Consider the following 23,375-nt stretch of genomic DNA (forward strand, 5'->3'; position numbering starts at 1 on the left):
CTTGAGGCAGCTTTGCTTTGCTCTTTACTTGGCTCCCTGGACAGCGTCTGTTATTTGGAGTTTTGTGGCTGTGCTTTTCTGGTTAGCCTGTGCAATTGCCTTCCATGAGGAATTTTGGTTAAGCGAGCTGTTTTCCCCATCTGTATTGTAAGTGATTCTTCAGTTCTATGGAAAATTAGGTCTTCCAAAACAAACTCTCTGGTTAGGGGAATATTAATATCCCTTTTAGCTTGCAAGGGCAGCCAAATGTGTCTGGGGACCTTTGCCTGTGCTTATTTGGCTGTCAGGTCTGCCCTCGCCGGTCCTTGGTTTATTCATGTGGATGTTACAACAGTGAAGTATTAGTTTGTGTCTGTCTGATGCTCTGCATCATATATTTGGTTCTGCCCCTCTTTGGACAGATTCATTTTACATTGGTGCTCCCATGTCTGCTCTGCTCTTCAGATAGTTAACAATATTCAAGTGCTTGGCCATTGGAATTCAGGTTTATATAAGCAATACATTATTTCTGATAAGTTACTAGTGTTCACAACTTCAGAAAATGAGCAGGGACTCAGGTTGCTTATTGCATTAGTGTGTGTGAGCTTCAATGGATTTTTAGATTTTTCCTATGTTTGACAAAATTATAGTCAGTGTGCAACTTCATAGGTTTATTTTATTTTGTTTTTAACTTGAGTCTGGTCAACTATTCTCCACTTTATTTTTAAACTTTTGGGCTGTTTGCTGTTGTGGTGTTTGCATGACCAATCATGGCTCTCTAATCATGTGTTCTGGGTGATTAAACCCCCTGTTGCTCTGGACATGTCTCTTTTTCTCTTGGGCTTATAGGAACCTTTGACTTGGTCAGATGGATATGTATTATCATCACTGAAGTGCTGAAGGTCTGGTTGTGGTAAGGCTACTCACAATAGTTCATGTTACCTGCAGATTCACAACAACCTTTATTGATTACAGAGTCTTCTCTACAGCTACACAATAGGAATACCAGCAGTCAGGAAGTAAGGGGACTGTAGCAACTGATATTGCTTTGGAGCAGAGACACACCATATTTATACTGTTGACTACTAATTCATGTGATATTACCCAACTTTTCCATAAGGACAAGTTATGGATGGATGTATTAACTGGATGTAATACTGCTTATTAATGGACACACTACATTACTATCAACTTGAATTTACCACTAATCATTGATCAGGGGACATACTAATTTCACTACAGCAAATTTGAATGATATTTACCATTAACATATATACAATGAAGAATTGACAGCAGATGGTATTTTTAGGTGTTCATTATTAGCAATATCAATATTTATTAGGTGTTTTGATGTAAATTGTATTGGTTTTAATAATGTGATATGGCCATATGCTATTTTATAGGGTTAGGTATGGGATGCCAGTGTTGAGGATCCTAGTGGTCAGAATCCAAAGCATGAGGAAGATACCATTTTGGTAACAAAACACAAACTGTACCTTTGCAGTTTTTGTCAGTCCAGAGGGACTGGATCTTCAGACATATTTCATCTATAGAGGACTTAACACTCCACATACAGGGAGGGAAATGGTATGTAATGCTGGTGGCTGTTTGGGTGCTGGATCAAATGCTGACAGCGGCTGCCTGGCAGGTCGAAATCCTGGGAGGTATAGGTAAGTAACCTAACCCTCCCCTCTCCCCTCCTCTCCTAACCCTTACCCTCCTTTAGGGGTACCTAACCCTAACCTCCTCTCTTAGGTCCTCACCCTAACCTCCCCCAGGGGTGCCTAAACCTAACCCCCCCTTCCCGCACCCTAACCCTCCCCGGGGGGGTGCCTAACCATAACCTCCCCCCTAGTGCCTAACCCTAACCCCTCCTTTCCCTAGCTTAAACCTAACCTTCCCCAGGCAGGTGCCTAACCCTAAGTCCCCCCGGGGAGCCCTAAACCTAACCCCCCCATTCCTGGGCTAAGTGTTATACTTACCCATCAGAGGATGATTGGGATGGCGGGGGTTGGTTTTCCGGCATCGGGATTAGGATAGGCATCGGCATTTTGATACCTACATTAAGTCCCTTGTCAGGCATAACAAGTCGGGATTTAGACTGGCAGCATTGCTTCCACCAGTCTATTAAGTACATCCCACAGAGGGTGAATGTCATTAGCGCCTTTGGATCCGGTGGTGACATTTGTTTTGGTTTGTTTATATATGTGGCTGGTTTATTGTAGTTTTTATTTTCTTTTAAATTATTAGTGTATGTTGTGATGCTGTAGGTTGTTAGGTATCTGGCATTGACAGTTAAGAATGGCTATTTATTTATCTTATAAGGTCTTAAAGCATTTGGGTATGTACACCGCATAAAGTTTTTCAGTACACACACACCCTACTGGGAGTGACTACTCTATCTTCCTAAGTTGATCTGACATGTAAAGTTATGGTGCAAATCCACTAGGTGATTAAACCGAGCGATAGTACCATTACGACATCGTTATCATGCAATCACTCAAAAATCGCTCGCAAATCGGGCAGTTAAATGTCTAAAATGACCAGCGAGGCGTGTGCCTGCTGGTTGTTTTAGACATCTATCATAGCCCGACCATGATGGTCAACCTGACTAAGTCATCAGGTTGCCAGTGTTTGGGGATGATTGATGTGCGCTACAATGAATGAGAGAACATTCAGTGTAGGCACATCAAAAACATGGAAACGACTGCACGATTAAAATGTCGTAATTGTGCTGTCATTTCCATGTCTAGTAGTGGACACACACCTTTAGTCTGACAATGAAAGTTGACTGGGGTTGTGTGTAAGAGTTGTGTTCTTTCATCCTTTAAAGTTACAATTTACAATTCAAATTATAATTGTCACAATACATTTGTCCAATTCAACACCTTGTCTATCAATTTTATTATAGTTACAGTAAGTATGTTTAGTTATTTTATTGTTTAAGTTTATATGTACTGTAGTTGAGTAGCAGGAGTATAAGTTTACAGAACTAATTCACAAAGTTACAAGACCTAATGTCTACCTACTAGATGTAAACCCTTTTGAGTCTGATCTGCTATTGCTGTCAGTAGACTCTGGGTTGCACTTCAGCCGTGAAACTCTTTAAGGTTTTGGCTCATCTCACTGGTACACAAAAGCAACTTTTTTTGGAAAAACTCTTTAATTGAAGCTCATACAGATGTATTCTTTTTCATCTAACCTCAATAGCCATGCAGCGCGATATGCCTGGCAAGAGTGAGCTGTCAGGTCACGTAAAACCTGCGTTCAGCGTATTTTTGCCGAAAATGTATCTAAATCACAAATGAGATGCAACTAGAATGAATCAGGATATGTGACACTTGTATATCAGTGTGTGACTGACATTGTAAACAGAACTTAATGAAGAAAAATGCTGTGGCTGATGCATTTTAGCACTTTGAAAGCTGATTGAGAGACTCAGTCGCACACAAAAGTCAGAGCTGTAACTAGACTTTTTGGTGCTCTGTGCCAGAAAGAGCATTGGCGCCCCCCTATTTTTGAAATAGGGACATAATGCACCTAAAAAAGGGCCATAGCCTCATGAGGAAGGGCCAGGGAAGAGATAGGGGAGGCCAGGAGATGCTGGGGATAAAATAAGAGGAAGCTACAAGAGGGAATCATAATAAACAGAAAATTGGCATGCCCAAACAGTGCCCCCTGCCTGCATTGCCCTTTGCCATGGCACTGGTTGCACTACCCTAGTTACGGCCCTGACAAAAGTACAATTCTCACATATCAAATTAAACAGCACAGTCACATTGCAACGTCAATGCATTTTTGGCAAATAAGATGGAAAAAGTCACCCGTGCTAGCAGAGTCTCATGGGACCAGTGGCTTGGGTGTATGGGATCCCGCAGTCAGAATCCCAACACCAGCATCCTGACTATGTTTCAATCTCAATGGCTCTAAGTAAGTTACCCTAACCCATAACCATAACCCTCCCACCCCGGTGCCTACACCTAACCTCCCCCCTAGTGCCTAAACTTAACCTCCCCCCCACACTCTAAACCTAATCATCCTCCTAGTGCCTAAACCCTAACCCTAATGATAATTCCCCCCCTAACCCCACTACTACTATTATGATAAGTGTTGGGTTTCTGGCATGAGCACTTTGAATGCCAGAATCCCTACTGTCAGGAATGTCTGAATGTATCCCGGGACCAGGCATGCCTAGAGAGGCTGTTTGTTGTGACAGCAGCAAAGACGAGTGAGGACACATCTGTAGCAATGAGATAACTAGAAAAAATTAAATGGATTGTAAAACAACAAAGTACAGTACTGCATCAATATGGAGTTGGTATTATATAGATGGCATTAGCCATTAAAATGTATTGGTCACTTTTTCTGCATATTTCAGATCAATCTCCAGTAATTATCAAATGTATATGTGTGGTTAGCCGGGTCCAAACCTGGAAGTAAAGTAATGAGAGGCCTGCTTCCATGCATTAACATGTTAATAAATAGCTGTGATAAATATTTTTTATTGACACAATATGCAGTGATAAGTATTTATAGATATTGGAGCTAACATACCTTTGCACCCCCCCGGGGCGGTTCCAAACAAAGTTGGGAAACAGTGATTTAATGGTAATAATATATTTCTTTATTGCCAAAAAAATTAATAATGATTGAAAGTGTTATAGCAGACTTGAGGGGGAAAAATTTTATTCAAGCCAGTTCAGCCTAAGTAGGAGAGTAGAAGATGATCCCAGCCTTTCAATTATTCAGTTAAAAATTGAAAAGCTAAGTTTAAGTTTTATACAATAAAGATTTGATGGGTTCTAGGGTAACTGAATATCGAGATAAGTTTGGCTTTCCTTGACCCACTGTAGCAGAATTGTCCCACCACACCTGTATGATAGTTTGCTGTGAGTAGCATTGCATTGCATTTGCCACTTTTATGATATAGAAATTCTTTGGAGTATTGTCATGAGCGATAATTATGGAGAACATCATCCACAAAGGCTTAAAATGTAATTTCTCTATGGTAAATATGGATACCTGCAAATGTCATCAAACTATGTAGTTTGTGCAGAAGGGGTTCAAAAGCTACATTAAAAAATAAAGGTGACTGTGGGCAGCCTTGATTGGTCCCATACTCCTTATGGATCTTGTTTCTCTGAGTCCATTATGCAGAGGTGAAGTTATGGCATTAGCGTAACACAGATGTTCCCAAATGCACTCCTCAAGGCACCCCAATAGTTCAGGTTTAAGAGATTCCATGATTGAGCATTGGTGTTTAAATCAAATTTACTGAGATACTAATTAAGTCACCTGTGGTCAAGCATGGATTTTCTTAAAACCTTGACTTCTACTGTGCCTTGAGAACTGAGATTGGGAACCTCTGGTATAACAAAAAAAATTCTTCAAATAACAAAATCAAGCTCAAACACAATGATCTCAAACACTTTGAAGATGTGGAGCCTTAGTACCATGTTGAATGCCTTATGGTTATCCAAGATAAAAAGCATATTTGGTATGTCAGTTTGCAATGCAGAGGCAATCTCCTCAACACTAGCAGTCCTTATTCCTATAACATAATGGCACATGGATGAAGCCTAACTAATGGTCAGTAGACAATTTCAGCAGAGAGATGAATTGCAGTTTTGTTGCCATTGCTTTGGTAAGGATTTGGAAATCAGTATTTACTGTAGTAAGGCAAGGGGGAGGTAGGAAGCTAAACGTTGTGAGAATTTGTCTTATTTAGTGATAAAAGTAGTATGCTCTTCATTAAATAAGTAGCAGTCTATAGATCACCTGCTTTACTGATTCTATCAGAGCAGAAGCCACTTTGTGTTGTACAAGTTTGTAATTGTCTCCAGAAAAAAACATCTGGGCCAGGGGCTTTACAGAATGGCAAGGTAGAAATAACATTGAGACCTTTTGCAATTAAATGCTCCTTGAAAACTTGTCCTTTTGTGACAGTGACTTGTGAAGGTTGACATCTGGAAACATTCATGAATGGACAGCAGAGTCCACTGGAGTAATGCTGTCTAAGTATGTTTAATATCTTGGAATTTAAAGAGTAGATAATATGTGAGACCATTAATAGCTACTATAAAAATATAATTTGTTCAATAGCCAGGACATGGATGGAAGGAACCTTCCAGACTTTTTGCCCCATTCTTAATGTTTGTGTTTAGTTAATTCAAAATTGTGACATTATTCTTGTATTTAAGGTCAACCAGCAAAAGCCATCAGTTTTAGTGAAGGTACCTACCAGAAAACATCACTTAGTGCTGGTTTCCAATAGATTGGTGTTAGTATCTGGCCTCTCCCTAACTGTCTTTAGCTGATCACATTCTGCCACTATCCATCATGGTGTTTAGAAGTGCTGTATCTTCTAAAGCAGAGGTTCCCAAACTCGTTCCTCAAGACACCCTAATGGTAAAGGTTTTAAGGATATCCTTGATTGAGCACTGACAGTTAAATCAAAAGACTGAGGTACTGTGCTAACCAAGTGACCTGTGCCCAAATATGGTTATCATTAAAACCAGAATCATCAGGGTACCTTGAGAACCGAGTTTGGAAAACCCCTGTTCTAAAGTAATCTTGGAATTACTAGGCCATATTCACATATATGTTTATTTGGAAATAACTTACTTTAAAATAATCATGTCACAAAAGCTAAATATCTAATTTTGCAGGGTTTTATTTATGTCCCACAACATAAAAACACTCCTGTTTTAACTAAAAAAAATTGTCAATTTTAAATTATTATTTATTAATAGTCATTTATTAGTAAAAGCTTTACAAAGTTAATGTAATAACAGAACATTTAGTTCCTTCAGCTTTAAATACACTTTAACTTTTTAACACTTAAATTAATCCTCAGTAACCTTAGTAGAGCACTTTTCACATCTTTATTCCGTAGACTGTAGATTAGAGGATTGATCATGGGTGTAACAAATGCATCCACTGCTGTAAATACCAGTTCTAGGACATTGGAGTGCTCTGATGTTGGCATCATGTATGCAGACAAACCTGTCATATAATACATAATGATGAGGGTCAGGTGGGATGAGCAGGTGGAGAAGGCTTTCTTTCTTCCATCCTTAGATTTCATCTGTAAAATTATCTGGATAATTTTTATATAAGATGTCACACTGAACATTGCTGGGAAAAATCCTAATATCAAAAACTCCAGATAGATGACAATAAAAAAATCTTCACTGCCAGCACAGGAGATGTTAATCAGACCTTTAGCATCACAGAAAAACTGGTGTATGGTACGTGACTGACAGAAGGACATGTGTGAGGCTGAAGTTGTAAGCAGAAATGCATTTAAGAATCCTACTATCCAAGTGCCAGATACCAATAAGGTACAGTGTTTCCTATTAAAGATAACATTATAGTGCAAAGGATCACATATAGCAACATATCGGTCATATGCCATAATGAGTATTAGAATATCTTCTGCACTACAAGCCAAAGAATAAAAAAACAATTGGGTGAAGCATTGTATGAAGGACACTGTATTTTCTCCAGATAATAACATGTGCAGCAGTTTAGGGACAGTGGTGGTTGTAAAACAGATGTCTACTAAGGCCAGGTTACAGAGAAATACATACATGGGGGTGTGTAACTGATTATCAATATAGATCACTGTAATTATTATAGAATTGATGAGCCCTCCAAACATATATAGGAAGAAAAACACACTAGTAGTTAATGATGTATACCCAGATTTTACAGAAAAAGGCACCAAGTTGAATTCTTTAATATAAGTCTTATTCTCCATGCTGTATTCAGGTTAGTCTGCAATAAATCATTATAATTACTATTAGTGGTTACTCTGTTGGGGACATATTGTTGGGATTAATGTTGAGCAAGTATGCAGTAAATTAGAAATTTTGCATCCTGCAAGCTCATGTCCTGCTGTCTGAAGACAAATATAAAAAATAACAAAGATAGAAAAGATAACATATATGTTGACCATTGAACTGTAGTGACCTACAAACTGTCCTGGCCTAGGTATGTGTATACATGCTAAACACTGTCCTCACAGCATATCAATAATGTTTGAAGTAGAAAAGCAAAAAAATGAATATTATCTACTATACATAGAACAGATGTGTATTATTTTAAACTTGAATTTTACTGATTTTTCCTTCACTGATTACATTAGAAGTTGGGAGCATGTAAACTTTTATGAATCTTTTCATGTTTTGATATTGATTTAACAGTTGCTTTTTAGAGCAATAAGGACTGACATACAGTATAGTTTGACATTAGTATTTTTACTTTTTTTTTGCTTTTATTCTATTTTATTCTATTTTGTTCACAAGAAAAAAATAACACACTTCATCCATCCATAGATTTGGATGTTTAGAGATGTGTTGGGAGCTTTCCATTCCTCAGTTATCTTCAATGTATTAAATTGTTGGTCCCTTTCAGGGAAAGCAGTGTCCTACCTTCATCAGGCCAAGGAATGCATTATTTTAACTCAACCACTGTAAGACTAGATGATGATCTATTTGTAGAACCAGCAATGAATACCTTAAATGTCCTACCCATTTATTTTTTTAGTTATTTTTTACTTTCTCTGTGCCCAGATATTTGTGGAAAGACCATTAGCTATTCTGTCCTGATGCTAGTTATGGTGTTAGTCTATGATGGGTTTTCCTTTCTCCTCTAATTTTGCTTCCTATCTTTGCTTACCTAATTTCTTCTCTGAAAGTTCTGAGAAGGCTAATGCTTATAGTCTATAATATTTTGCCAACTCATTTTAAACTATCAATTAAATCTGCTTACTATTTTGTATCCTCACTAGGAATTATTAATAACCGCTCAGCACTCTAATGCTCTTATCTCTAATTATATTCTATTGTTTACTGAGAAATAACTTCTTAATAAGGATTTTGACTGGTAAATGAGATATTGCTAATTTTAATGTTATGATGGATAGTAATAATTGATATTGTATCACTCACTGACAGGGTATCATGAAATATCTGTATTCAGGTCTGCAGTACTGTCCATGGGAAAAGTATAATATTAAAATAAATCCCATGACTTCACTTAGAAATAAATGCCTTGTTATGTTTTATGAATATGAATGAGTATTTATTGTTTTTTTTTAAGGACAATTTTGGATTTTTTTTACATTTTTTATTGGTTTTGTAAACTGACCATTTACTAAAGCCAAACCAATGGAATAACAACCAAAATCTGACTTTAGAACATCTTGGAACATTGGACCAACAATCAATTTTTTTCTACAGACAAAATGAGAAAACTCAGATTTGCTAATTGTCTGTTTGTAAACTGACCAAAAGCACTCCCAATAATGATGAACAACTCATCCAAACAATAGACCTGTCTGTGGCAAGTGAGTTTGGGAGAATCACTGCACAGATAATTATGATCTGTGTAGGCTTTATTGCTCTACCTAATTTAAAGAGGAGGTTACATTTTTAAAAAAATTGTATGGAGTCCCCCACCAAATCAATAAACAGCCCTGGTCCTATCAGCTTGGGCTGGTATGAGAAAATAGAGGGGAAACAGCATGGGCTTCCCCCTACTTTCCTATATCCAGCACCAGGCTGAGCCAATTCAGGGACACATACAGTGTTGAGCCCCCATGCCATCATATTAACCAGCCCCAAACCGGTCAGACCAGGATTGGAATTCTTCAGAAATTGGGACCCCAAAAATAAAATTGGAATCCCACCTCCTAAGGAACTACCAGCCTTGGCCATTGGTAAGTTGTGATTGGCTTAGGGTAGATGGTTGCTATGGCAGTGTCTGCTCTCAGTCAGTACTTCCCCATTAAATCCTAAGAACCCCAGGATAACCTCTTATTTTGGTTTTGCAATGTACAGTGCTATCCATGGGGTGTGGGTTTTCAGCCAGGGGCCCTAAATGTCTGCAAATGGTAAGACTTATTCCACAAGTGACAGTATGCCAAAGCAGGCTACCTGGGATTTTTTGTCCACCAAACAATATACTGTAATTTACTGTTTTATTACTATTATCCCCACACCCACCTCCACAGGGGTACTAGGATTAGACCTGAGCTTTCAGTCTGAGCTTGTTAATTCCTAGGGAGGGCAATCCCATTGGGGTCATCACTTTCCAAGGAATTCCAACCCTGGACTGACAAGTTTAAGGCTGGTTAATGTGATGGCAGGTGGACCCCATGCTGTGTGTTCCCCTGCTATGACATTAGCCCCACAGCTGATTCAGCCTGATGCTGGTAATAGGAAATAGGGAGACAACTCACAACATTTTTCTCCCAATTTTCCCACACCATCTAAAGCTCTATGCCATTTAAATAAAAAATGCAACCCTTTCCTTACAGTTTAGAGTAATGAAGCCTGCACAGGTTATAGTGATCAGTGTAGTGTTTCTGTTTGGACTGGACTACCATTGTTTTTTTCACTTCTAGTTGTCAGTTTTGAACTGAAAGATCAAAACTGGTGGCAAACACTGATTGACAATGACATTGGGCTTCAATTGAAGGTGGAAATTGATGAATGAGAAATAGTTGGATTTTTTATAGCACTCTGAAGACAATAGAGGTTGGTCTTGTTTCTAGACCTTTAGTAAATTTACCCCTATGGGGGGAATTCAATAAGCCCAAATAATATTTTGGGTGAATAAAATGGGACTTACTGCATTTTTATGACTTCGGCCAACTCTACTAGTTCCTATTTTATTCGTCCAAAAACTGATCAGTTTTTGAGTGAATACACATAGAATCCCTGGTAAGGTTATGGACCTATGTATATTAGTGATCGCAATTGCGAAAATGGGTCTGCTTATTGGAGATATTTTTTAGCTGCCTTAGGCAGGTGAAAAAAGACTGTAATGACTGCCAATTTCGAGGCTAATTGAATAGCCCCCGATTAGTTATTTGAATATACCATGGCAACATTAATTTCCCCATTAGTGTTTGAACTACTGTACATACTGGTGACTTTAATTTCTCATTTAAAGTTATAGTAGACAGTAACAGTTATCTTCATTTTTCCTGCTGTCATTTTAATAGCTGAAATAAAATATGCCATTTTTGATATTTGCCCATCTTGGAATTGTACAGTATTAAGATATTTAATGAACACTTTAAATTCAATATGGAAAGGTTTAATAAAAACAGTTATCACAAATATATCCTAAAAACAAACAGAGAGATAACACAAAATAGTTGTAAAACAATGGACAGTATTTTGCCCTTCATTGCATTAGAGAACATAACTATATTATAAAAGTTTAGACATACCCTTTCTAAATACCGATATGTTTTAATTTTAGATCCAGATTTGAAGATTCATATTCTTAATAGACCTCAGGTTGTGTTTCATAAAGCCAAGTAGTTTATAAAAATAATGTGTGTTATTAATCATCTATAATCAACTCAAACATGACAAGATATGCAAATATTTTTCCTTGTGCTTAATGTATTGGGATGGATGTCAGTATTACTAATGCAGTTCAGGTAAGCTGATATAAATCACTTATTGTATGTGTGATACATGTTCCTACACATAAATAAATATATTTGTATGTTTAATAAACTAATATACTACTTACCTTAGTAGTCATTAGAATTGTCTGTATTACATATAACACACAGTTTGTTCCAAACAGGATCTCTGTCGCTATCCAGCAGGTTCTTAATATACATTTTCAAACTCATAATTCATTATTTGTCTGCAAAGATTACATTAAGAATGAAAATTGCTGCTTGGATATGTATTCAAGCACTGGGCTGTGGATGCTTCAAATACCTAGATATTACCCTAGCAATTGGTTTTCAATTAGCCTTGACCTATGAATCACTAAAAACTCAGCTTTTATGGATAAAAAACTCCCTAATTCATATAACATTCGCCATACTGTGACTCTGAAGGAAAGCTGTGAAACAGCATTCGAAGAAAATGAAAGATACAGTTATAGACATAAAGAAGATAGGAAAAGTCGACAGAATAATATCCATGTGCTGGGTTATCCCAGTGAGCAGTGTTGGATGAATTGTGAGGAGATGGAAGCTGCATCATATCAACTAGTCACTGTCTACACAAGGATGTCCCTTAAACCTCAGAATCAGGGCAAGAAGGAGACTGTTAGGGAGCTACAGAGATGCAGAGTATCAATAGATAAGTCAGTGACTGAGAGTTCTGCATATAAATGGCATGTATAATACTGTAGGTTGTTAAAATAAACCATTACTGAAGAATAATACATCAAACCAGGTCTGGAGTTTGCCCAAAAGCATCACAGTAACCCAGCTTAAATTTTGGATAAGGCTTTGTGGTCATAGAAACCAATAAGCTTCTAAATGTTATTTTATAGCCTGTGCTAGATATATTAAATCATAGCTAGTAGCTGATTGGTTGCTATGGGCATTTTCTACACATTATCTCTCTTGTAGGTTTAATACATCACTCCCAAGTGTATTAAAAACCTAAAACTGCCCATTTATCATCAAACACCATCCCAACAGTGAAGTATGTGGGTGGCAGCTTCATGTTGTGAGAAAGCTTTTATATAAGTAAGGACTTGGCATTTTTTAAAATTGAAGGGATATACGGTAAGGCAATCTGCTTCAGTCTTCTAGACAACTAAAGCTTGGGAGAAAGGTCACCTTTCAGCAGAACAATGATCTTAAGCACAAGGCCAAAGTAACACTGGCATGCATGACCAACAACTGGTGAATGTTTTACAATGGCCAAGTCAAAGTCAAGATCTCAATCAAATTGAACATCTGTGGCACTAATTGAAAATTGCAGTCTGCAAGTGTAACGCAAATAACCTTTAAAAACTTGGAGCAAATATGAAAGGAAAAATGGGAAAAAATCATTTCCAAACAGTGTGCAAAGCAAAATTGTACTTACCCCAACAGTCACAGAGCTATTATTGCAGCAAAAGGTGGTTCTACCAAGTACTAGTGTATAGGGGTTGAATAATTTTGTCAGCAGCATTTTTTGGTTTTTATTAGCAGACAACTATTGACTACTAGTTTTAAGTTTGAAGCCCAATTGTTTATCAAAAGAAATTATTTTGAATCCTACTGTATAATACTGAATATATATACAATATATTAGTGAATATTACTGTATATCTGTTTAAGCATTAGGTTCTGGTGTCAGGGGCAGCTTGTAAAACAATTAATTTACAATAGGGTCTGTTTCACCCATATACTGTAAATGACAGCTAAAATAACAGGAGGAGTGGAAGACATACTGTATGGCTCATTCTTTTAATAAGAAAACACTCCATTCTCTGCATAGACCTGTGTTTCATTGTTTAACTGTAATTAATAAAGTAAACACCACAAACTAATAAGTGTTGATGATAGAACCTTTATCAAATCCATCTTAATGTTGGGGATGTCTCTCACACATCATGTATCACATATCTGCCTTGATCTCATCCTTATTCATTGAGCACAGATTATAATGCCAGGAACAGCACAACCTGAAGCTGGATAATCAGATCATTGGGACAGAGAGATTGCATTGTCAGGTCGGCCCTACAAGCAGCTCAATCTGACATTGCGACTGACGACCTCATGCAGCGGGATGCGGGTGGTTTCGACCACTCCTTTATATTCAGTCTAGGGGCAGCTGGGGCTAAAAGCACCAAGTGTTAAAGGCACAAAGTGTGATTACATAACAGTTAATCAAACAGTTACCCTGCATGAATATGGACTAATCATCTGTTATTTCATTTCATCCCTCAGGTATGTGATATTTCATCTCTCATCCTGCCTACTGCATATATACTCTGCATAGGCCTTCATGCAATTATGTGCAGTTTTTAAATGTATGTGATATTTCATCTCTCATCCTGCCTACTGCATATATACTCTGCATAGACCTTCATGCAATCATGTGCAGTTTTTAAATGTATGTGATATTTCATCTATGCATAGAATTGTTTTTACATGTATAGTCTATATTGTTCAGTGAAGCATAGTTTATGGTATATATCTTGCCTGGCTTTTGCTCCAACTCAGAGCAAGTTATCTCCTTTGATCAGCAGAGCAATTGAGTCAGTTGTAGCCTGTCTTAATCAAGGATACCACTCCTTTATATTCAGTCTAGGGGCAGCTGGGGCTGTTTGCAGCTTGGGTTAAAAACACCAAGTGTTAAAGGCACAAAGTGTGATTACATAACAGTTAATCAAACAATTGAACAAACATTGACCAACATCTAAGGTAATTTCAGATTAAGAAACTGATTGCTTTAAAATTTGTCTAAAAATAACAAACCTAAAACTCACCATGTACTACACATTTCTTTTTATCAACTCCCTCCTTTGTATTTTCTCTAAGGATATAACATCCCTAACTTTCCCTGCATCTCCCCTCTCTGGCACACTGCCGCCCTATTGAGTCACTCACCTCCTCTAAAAACTAATGAGCTTTCTTTTCATCAAAAATTGACAATTACAGCCTCATTGTGTCACTATAAAAAACTTTTACACACCTACAACTATATCTACTTCTCCATCCTTCTGCTTTTATTATCTGGTGACATATCACCAAATCCAGGCCCCTCACACATACAGTGGATATACTATGGAATATATATCCTGCAAACCTCACGTCTCCCATCACCCTCCAAATCAATAAATGTGCCTTATAGAATTCACACTTGATCACAACTTATTATTTTACATCTGAACATCTCTTTACAGTAACTGCTTTCACCTATTTTGACATTTACCTGAGACTGCTGGTTCACACATTAACCAAACTCTCTAAATAGCCCCAGATGAAGTGGCTTCTGCCACCCGTCAGACTTCACGTAAACTGATATAACAGCCATGGCTCTCCACAAACACCTACAAAAACTGCCTCTTAAAGTAGAATGTCAGTGGCGTAAATCTTAATTCAAATGACTTCCACACATACTGTAAAATAGGAATCCAGCCATCTGTCATCCTAACCCTCTGTCCCACGCTCACTGTCTACCCCATCTGTGTCACCCCTGTCTGTCTGCCCATCCCCTTTAGAATGTAAGCTCTCACGAGCAGGGCCCTCTATCCTCTTGTGCTTATTCTTTCTTTACTTATACTATCTGCTCTATACTCAAAAGCACCTAACACGTGACTTTTGCCATCCTGCTTCTGTTGCAGCAGTGTTTATATACCATGCAATTGTCTTGTAGTGTCTTAAACTGTATGACACTGTTTTCTTGTTCTGTTCAACTGTTTATGTACTATGTTTCTGTACTATGTAAGGCGCTGCGGAACCCTTGTGGCGCCATATAAATAAAGGATAATAATAATAATAATAATAATATCCAGTGGTCAGGCACCAAATTGTTTAATGTGTACTGGCCACCCGATTTGTCAGCCCATCGCATTTCTAAGTACATATATCATCTAATGTGTACCCAAGTGTACTCTCATGGCAGTCAGTGACTTGTGCATGTATCTGATTATGTAAGTGAGGGCAGCATTGCATGTAACAGGCTCAGCTTTATAATGTAATGATAAAAATAGAAACATTCAGGAAATCACACACTGATAGTTATATAATCATAAGACCTGGGTCTCCCAACAGCACCAAGTATTAATATGAGGCTCCTGTGAAGTTGGTGTAGGGGGTTTGTGGTATTAAATGCACATTTACATGATAAAGTTTGTACAGCCAATTAGTTTCATATGATATTAGCTGATAAAATACTTGTGAAATATTAGCATGACATGTAAAAAATAAATCAGATTCCTGCACAGCAACCAATTTTGTGGATCCCATTTTCATTATTCTAAATAAAAAACATGTCAGTGGCCATAAAGAGGGGATTTTGGATTCTGACATCGATGTAATGTACCATTCCAGAAGAGAACATCGCCTTCCTGCCAGCATTACTGCACTGCATAAATGACCAATATGTACAGGTCTATATTAGTGTGTACTGCTCCTTACTGCAGCATCATCAAGTTTGAAAAAACTTTAAAGCTGACTGACAAAGCCAAAGACAACTGTAGAATAGATGGAATTACATTTTAAAAGGTTTTATTATAATCACATATTATCTCTGTAATGCAGTCTGTATACACACTCTGCATTGACCAAACACCTGATATGGGAATTACCACACAGACGTTGCTGATTCCTGCCAACATAAACCTGGCACTGTCCCTGCTGTAAGCACCTTTCTGTTTCTTTCTTTTGTTTTCTACTTCTGTGACATCCTATGCCTCCATCTGTTTTTTTGTTTTGTTCAGCACAAAATGCCATCTTGTAATATTTATACCAATGTTTAAGTTTTAAGTTATTGAAATGTTAAATTTATTTCTACAACAATACAGTGTGCAGCTGAGGGCAATCACATGTTTTGTGCAATATGCTTTATTTTAGACATTAAGTTGAGTCCTACAGTGATTCTCAAATACACACACATATGGAAATAATGTTAAAATGTCCTTCGCTTACAGTCACAGTATTAATTTAAAATAACCTTTTTTCTAACTGATTAAACTTTATATATATATATAATCTTTTTAGGTATTACTACTACTTTTACTGCCAGAAAACAATGTGTCCTATGGATATGTATTTTAAAAAAATACTCAGAATGTTTTATACCTCACAATTACAACCACAGATCTGTTACAGATTGTACAGCACATTGCAGATTTGTGGTAGGTTTACAACTCACTCACCTGTAAATCAGAAAAAAGCAGAACACAGGGAAGGGGGGACCTTAATTATATAGTGTGGGTCCCTTTGCAATGTGGAATTGTTAACAGGTTACTATGGGGACTCAGACAAAAATATGAAATTACATCACCCATATACTCACCGTTGGGTGTTTACTGTTTATTTTCTTCCTTTTTAAATTTGTGTAAATCATTTTTAGAATATAACAAGTTGGAGGTAGCCCCCGAGGAACCACCATGGATAATTAAACAAAAAAAAATGATGAAGTATCTGGAGTCTTAGAGATCTCAGAAGTTTAATTTAAGTAGTTGGGATGTAGAGGGGGAAAAGGACAAGGAGCATGGAGCAGCTGCTTCTGCTCCCTCCATAATATACAAGTGCCATGGAAGCCAAACATTGTATGTGCTAAAAAGAACTCAAAAGAAATCATGGATTACTCATGATCCGGGCTGTCAGGCTGCCAGGGTCACAGCTCTTACCTTGCCGGGCACTCTGGCGAGGTCCCTCCAGCGGTGGAGCTGGGGCCTGGAGAGCGGCGCTGGGCACAGGGGGTCTCCACAGACTGAGGAGGCCCATCTGGAGAGAGGTGTGAGCAGGTGTGACTGACAGCACTTCTGTGTTGGAGACTAATGGGTGCAGCCATCTTAGATTCTGGTCAGGTGTCTGGTTGGAGTCAATCAGGTCACAGCTGTCCATGAAATGCTAGCAACCAACCCTGCACTACCTGAGGGTACTAAAGGGCTGTCAAGAGGTCCTCTAGTAGCCAGTGCAATGTCTTTCACAGCGTATGCTGTGAGCTAGTTCCTGTGCTTCTTTGCTCCGTATGTGCTGCAGTTCCAGAGTGTCTCAGTGTAACCACCTCATACCTCTGTACCACTCCAGCCCTGCATACCAGCTTGCCACCTGTACCCACTACCAGCTGCAGACTGGCTGACCCTGGTTGCTGTGTACAGTCCGCGTCTCTTCAGCTGAACAGCCCTCCGTTTACCCAGTTACCTCATGAGTCATACTCCATTAAGACCGGCTGCCTTTCAGTTCCAGAAAACTAGCCTCCATTCTGCATCCGACTCCACTACAGGTCTAAGCCCACACCAAGCTGTGACAGTTTGCACTGTCTTAATGGTTTCGGCTAGTGGACAGGAGTTGAGGGCTGACCTGTTACAAAGCATCACTAGCCATTTGGAGGGACTAGAAGCTTTGCAGTGGCAAATGGCCCAATTCTTACAGGAGATGTTGGTTAATTCAGGACACCTTGCAGGCCTCCCTGGTTACAGTTAATATGCCTGTCGCCATGAACCAGCCTGCGGCTCCTGCCATTCCCGCACCATCCACACCATCCCATCTGCACCTCCCGACACCTAATAAATTTGATGGGAGTCCTAAGTTATGCCGTAGGTTCCTGAACCAATGCGATGTTCATTTCACATTACAGCCTATGAACTTCCCATCGCCAAAATCCAAGGTGGCCTATATTGTGTCCCTGTTGTCTGGCTTGGCTCTAGACTGGGTTTCACCCCTCTGGGAGAGGTCGGATCCTCTGTTGGGTAATTATTCTGAGTTCCTTTCAGCCTTTCGAAGGATTTTTGATGAACCAAGAAGAACTACGTCAGCACCAGCCGAGATCTTGCACCTCCATCAAGGGAATCGCCCAGTTAGCCAATACATCATCCAGTTCCAGACACTGGCATCTGAGCTGAAATGGAATGAGGAGGCTCTAATTTCTGCCTTCTAGAGCGGGCTATCGGATCATATAAAAGACATCCTCGCCACATGGGACCTTTCTGCTACCCTAAATGATCTCAGCTCTCTCTGCAATAAGGTGGACTTATGCTATCGGGAGCGTCAGAGCGTAAAAAACAGAGTACAACATTTCAGGTTCAGGCCTACCACTACTCCAGTCACCCTTTCACCCAAGCCAGTAGGTGATGAACCAATGCAGATTAACCGGGCTTGTCTTTCGGTTGAAGAGCGACAGCAGCGTTGATGAGAAAACCTGTGCATGTATTGTGGAGAGACCGGCCATCTGGTCACTGTCTGTCCTACCCGTCCGGGAAACTCTCACTCCTAGCCAGTTCTGGAGACACCAGGTTGGGAGTTATGTCTTCCTCTCCACCTAAAGCTGAGTCTACCTTATCCATTACTCTAGAGTCAACGTACAGTCCTAAAATTGTTCTCTCTCCTTGATTCAGGGGCTGCTGAGAACTTCATCACCGCTGAGCTCATCCAGAGACTTCAAGTTCCGGTCTTTCCCCTCGAACATACACTCACCCTGTTTGCCATGGATGGTACCCAAATTACCAATGGGACCGTATCCCTTCATACTCAAACTGTGCAGGTCCGTGTGTGTGTCCTTCACACGGAGACAATCCAGTTTCTAGTCATACCCAAAGCCTCTCACGGAGTCATTCTCAGTTATCCCTGGCTGTGCAAGCATACTCCCAACATAGACTGGGGTACCATGCAAACGCTTTCCTGGGGAGATGCTTGTCATGTATCCTGCCTCCCTCAATTTAAACCTGTCAATAAAGTCCGTGTTGCCACAACTACGCAAATACCCCCTCAGTACCTCTCTTTCAGTGATATTTTTTGCAAAGCAGGTGCCGATACTCTACCTCCGCATCGGAAGTGGGACTATCCTATCGACTTGGTGCCCGGCAAAGATCCTCCACGTGGTTGTACATACCCGCTTCAGGAGAATCTTCAAAAAGGATTCATCTGACCATCCTCTTTGCCAGCCGGTGCAGGGTTCTTCTTCGTATCCAAAAAAGATGGAGGCCTACGTCCCTGCATCGATTACAGGGGTTTAAATGATATAACTATCAAAAATCATTATCTGATACCTCTCATCTCGGAACTGTTCGATCGTGTAAAGGGTGCCACGATATTCACCAAATTAGACCTAAGAGCGGCCTATAACCTCATCAGAATCCAGGCCAGAGACGAATGGAAAACCACATTCAATACCTGAGACGGTCATTTCGAATATTTGGTAATGCCCTTTGGTCTCTGCAATGCTCCTGCTGTTTTCCAGAACTTTGTGAATGAGATTTTACAGGACTTGCTGTATGTCTCAGTGGTAGTGTATTTAGACGACATCCTGATATTCTCCTCCAGTACTGACAAGCATCGGGCTCCAGTCAGAGAGGTCCTGACTCATCTGCATAAGAATCAAATGTACTGTAAAGCAGAGACATGCTTGTTTGAGGTACAGACCGTTCCATTCCTTGGCTACATTCTCTCGGGCTCTGGGATTGAGATGGATCCAAAAAAGGTGCAGGCTATTTCGGACTGGTCTCATCCCAATTCGCTGAAGGCTCTACAAAGGATCCTAGGGTTCGCAAACTACTATCGAAAATTCAACAAGGGATTTTCCACCCTCACAGCACTCATTTCCTCATTATCTCACAAAGGGGCGAACCCATCTCGATGGCCTCCTGAAGCTGAAACCGCCTTTCAAATCCATAAACAAGCATTCATTTCTGCTCCTGTCCTGAGGCAACTGGACATTATCAGCCCATTATTTCTAGAAGTAGACTCTTCCTCCGAAGCTGTGGGTGCAGTACTCTCTCAGAAATTCGAGGATAATAAATTCCATCCCTGTGGATTCTTCTCAAATAAATTTTCTCTGGCCGAAAGAAATTACCCCATTGGTGAGCAAGAGTTGTTGGCAATTAAATTGGCCTTTGAGGAATGGTGATACCTTCTCAAAGGGGCTATGTTTCCTATCACCATCTATACAGATCATCAAAACCTCCTGTATTTAAAAAATATCCAGTGCCTTAGTCCTCGTTTGGCTCGTTGGGCAATTTTCTTTTCTCGCTTCAATTTCATCTTGACATATCGTCACTCAACCAAAAAGCAAATGCTCTCTCCTGTTCTTTCTCCTCTGAAACATCTATTGAACATAATAAAGACACTCCCAGTTTTAGAATCTAGAGTATTTGCCACTACCCGCATTCAACCTCCTCCTTGGAGGACCTTTGTGACCCCGGACCTATGCAAACAGTTATTGAATTGGGCTCATACTTCTCGCTTTTACTGACATACACGCATCCATTAGACCCTGGAATTCCTACAATGGTCGTATTGGTGGCCCGCCATGAGGCCTGAAATAACGGAGTATGTTTCCTCATGCCCACAGTGTGCTTAACATAAAATATCCAGGCAGGCTCCAGCCAGTACCCTACTGTCCCTCTCTGTACCGCTCTGACCCTGGACACACTTATCCATGGACTTTGTAACTGATTTACCTATCTCCAATGAGTTTCCTTATGCCCACAGTGTGCTCAACATAAAATATTGAGGCAGGCTCCAGCCAGTACCGTACTGCCCCTCTCTGTACCGCTCCAACCCTGGACACACTTATCCATGGACTTTGTAACCGATTTACCTATCTCAAATGAGTTCACCACCATCTGGGTAGTGGTGGATCGGTTCTCGAAGATGGCACACTATATTCCTCTGAAGAAACTGCATTCCACTCCAGAGCTGGCTCAATTATTTGTCTTCATCATCTTCCATCTACATGGACTTCCTACCGAGATTGTCTCCGATCGCGGGGTACAGTTTGTAGCAAAATTTTGGAGGGCCCTCAGTTCCGTCTTTCAAGTTAAATTAAAATTCTCCATGGCCTATAACCCCAAATCCAATGGATCCAAAGAGAGGGTCAATCAGGACCTGGATACTTTCATACGAATCCACATGTCCTCATCCCAAGACAACTGGATGGACACTCTACCCTGGGCAGAGTTTGCTCACAATAGCTCGTACCATTCATCTACAGGTCAGACTACATTCTTTACAGTTTTTGGTCTGCATCCCAGAGTACCAGAATTCAAGGAACTACCAGTTTTTGATGTACAAGCAGTGACCTCTACACTACAGAACTTTTCGCAAATATGGTCTCAAGTTCACTCTGCTCTACGGAAAACTTCAGACCGTTACAAACTTGGAGCTGATAGGAAGAGAAGAGCGGTGCCCAATCTAAAGGAGGGCAATCTCCTTCGCCTCAAGGTTCCGTCCATGAAGTTTGCCCCTCGCTTCATCGGTCCATTTCCTATCACTCAAGTGATTAATCCGGTGACCTACAAACTGAAGCTTCCTCCCTAACTCAAAGTACTGAACCCTTTCCATATATCCCTATTAAAACCTCTTGTCCTAAATCGCTTCCAGAAAGATCTACCACGCTCCCCTAAAGTCTTTACTGAGAGAGGCATAGCATTTGAAGTTAAACAGATCTTGGACTCTCGTTTTCGTTATTGTCAACTTCAGTTCCTGTTGAATTGGAGAAGTTATGGGCCTGAGGAACAATGCTGGGTAAAGGCAGATGATGTTCATGCCCCTCGGTTGGTGCATCATTTGAAGAATCCTGAGAAACCCAAGAAGTGTCCAGAGGCCACTCATAAAGGGGGGGATACTGTCAGGCTGTCAGGGTCGCAGCTCTTACCTCGCCAGACACTCTGGTGTGGTCCCTCCGGTGGTGGATTTGGGTCCTGGAGAGCGGCGCTGGGCACAGGGGGTCTCCACAGACTGAGGGGGCCCATCTGGAGAGAGGTGTGAGCAGGTGTGACTGACAGCACTTCTGTGCTGGAGACTGATGGGCGCGGCCATCTTAGATTCTGGTCAGGTGTCTGGTTGGAGTCAATCAGGTCACAGCTGTCCAGGGAATGCTAGCAACCAATCTTGCACTACCTGAGGGTACTAAAGGGCTGTCAAGAGGTCCTCTAGTTGCCAGTGCAACGTCTTTCACAGTGTATGCTGTGAGCTAGTTCCTGTGCTTCCTTGCTCAGTACATGCTGCAGTTCCAGAGTGTCTCAGTGTAACCACCTCATAGCTCTGTACCACTCCAGCACTGCGTACCAGCTTGCCACCTGTACCCGCTACAAGCTGCGGCCCGGCCGGACCCGGTCACTGAGTATAGTCCGCGTCCCTTCAGCTGAACTGCCCTCCGTGTACCCAGTCACCTCATGAGTCATACTCCATTAAGACCGGCTACCTTTCAGTTCCAGCAAACTGGCCTCCATTCAGCATCCAACTCCACTCTGGGTTCAAGTGCCAAGCCGTGACACTAAGATTCATGTTGTCAAAAACGATCAAAATCACACCAAAATCTCATCAGAATAGACATATTATATAGACATGCCTATGATAGCATTGGGTTTGTCTGAAGAACTGCACAGAACAACATAATCTCTGTAGGCTTTGGTATGTTAAAGAAAAAGTTAATGTTTTAAAAATGGTGTGTGGTTCCATCCCCCACCCCATCAAAAGCATAACCAGCCCTGGACCTCTAAGCCTGGTCTGGTATTTGAAAATTAGGGGGGACACCAGTGGGCTATCCCCACATTTTTGCTGTAACCATTCACGGGCTGAACAAGCCTGGCAGCTTACACAATAGCAGTGAGACACACAGTGTGAGGTTTCCATGCCAAAATGTAAAACCAGCACCAAACTTGACAGCTGAGGGCTGAAAATGCTTGGAAAGTTGGAATCCCACCCAAAACAAGGATACTTCCTTCCCAAAAATTGACCAGCCTTGGACTAAAAGCTCTGGGCTATTTGCCGCATCCCCGGACCAGTGGATGTGGGTTTAATTGTGTATAATTAGATTGTAATATTTTTCTTTACATTGAATCTACAGGTCCCACCAAGCCTGCCCCAGCATACATGCTGTCGCCACTCACGTATAGATAGTAGTTGCTAGACAGAACTTTGGGATTGGTGAAACCCAGTACCTAACATATAGGCAGTATTC

This window comes from Taudactylus pleione, unplaced genomic scaffold (genome assembly GCF_031769625.1).
Source record: "Taudactylus pleione unplaced genomic scaffold, aTauple2 ptg000061l, whole genome shotgun sequence".
Lineage (NCBI taxonomy): Eukaryota > Metazoa > Chordata > Amphibia > Anura > Myobatrachidae > Taudactylus > Taudactylus pleione.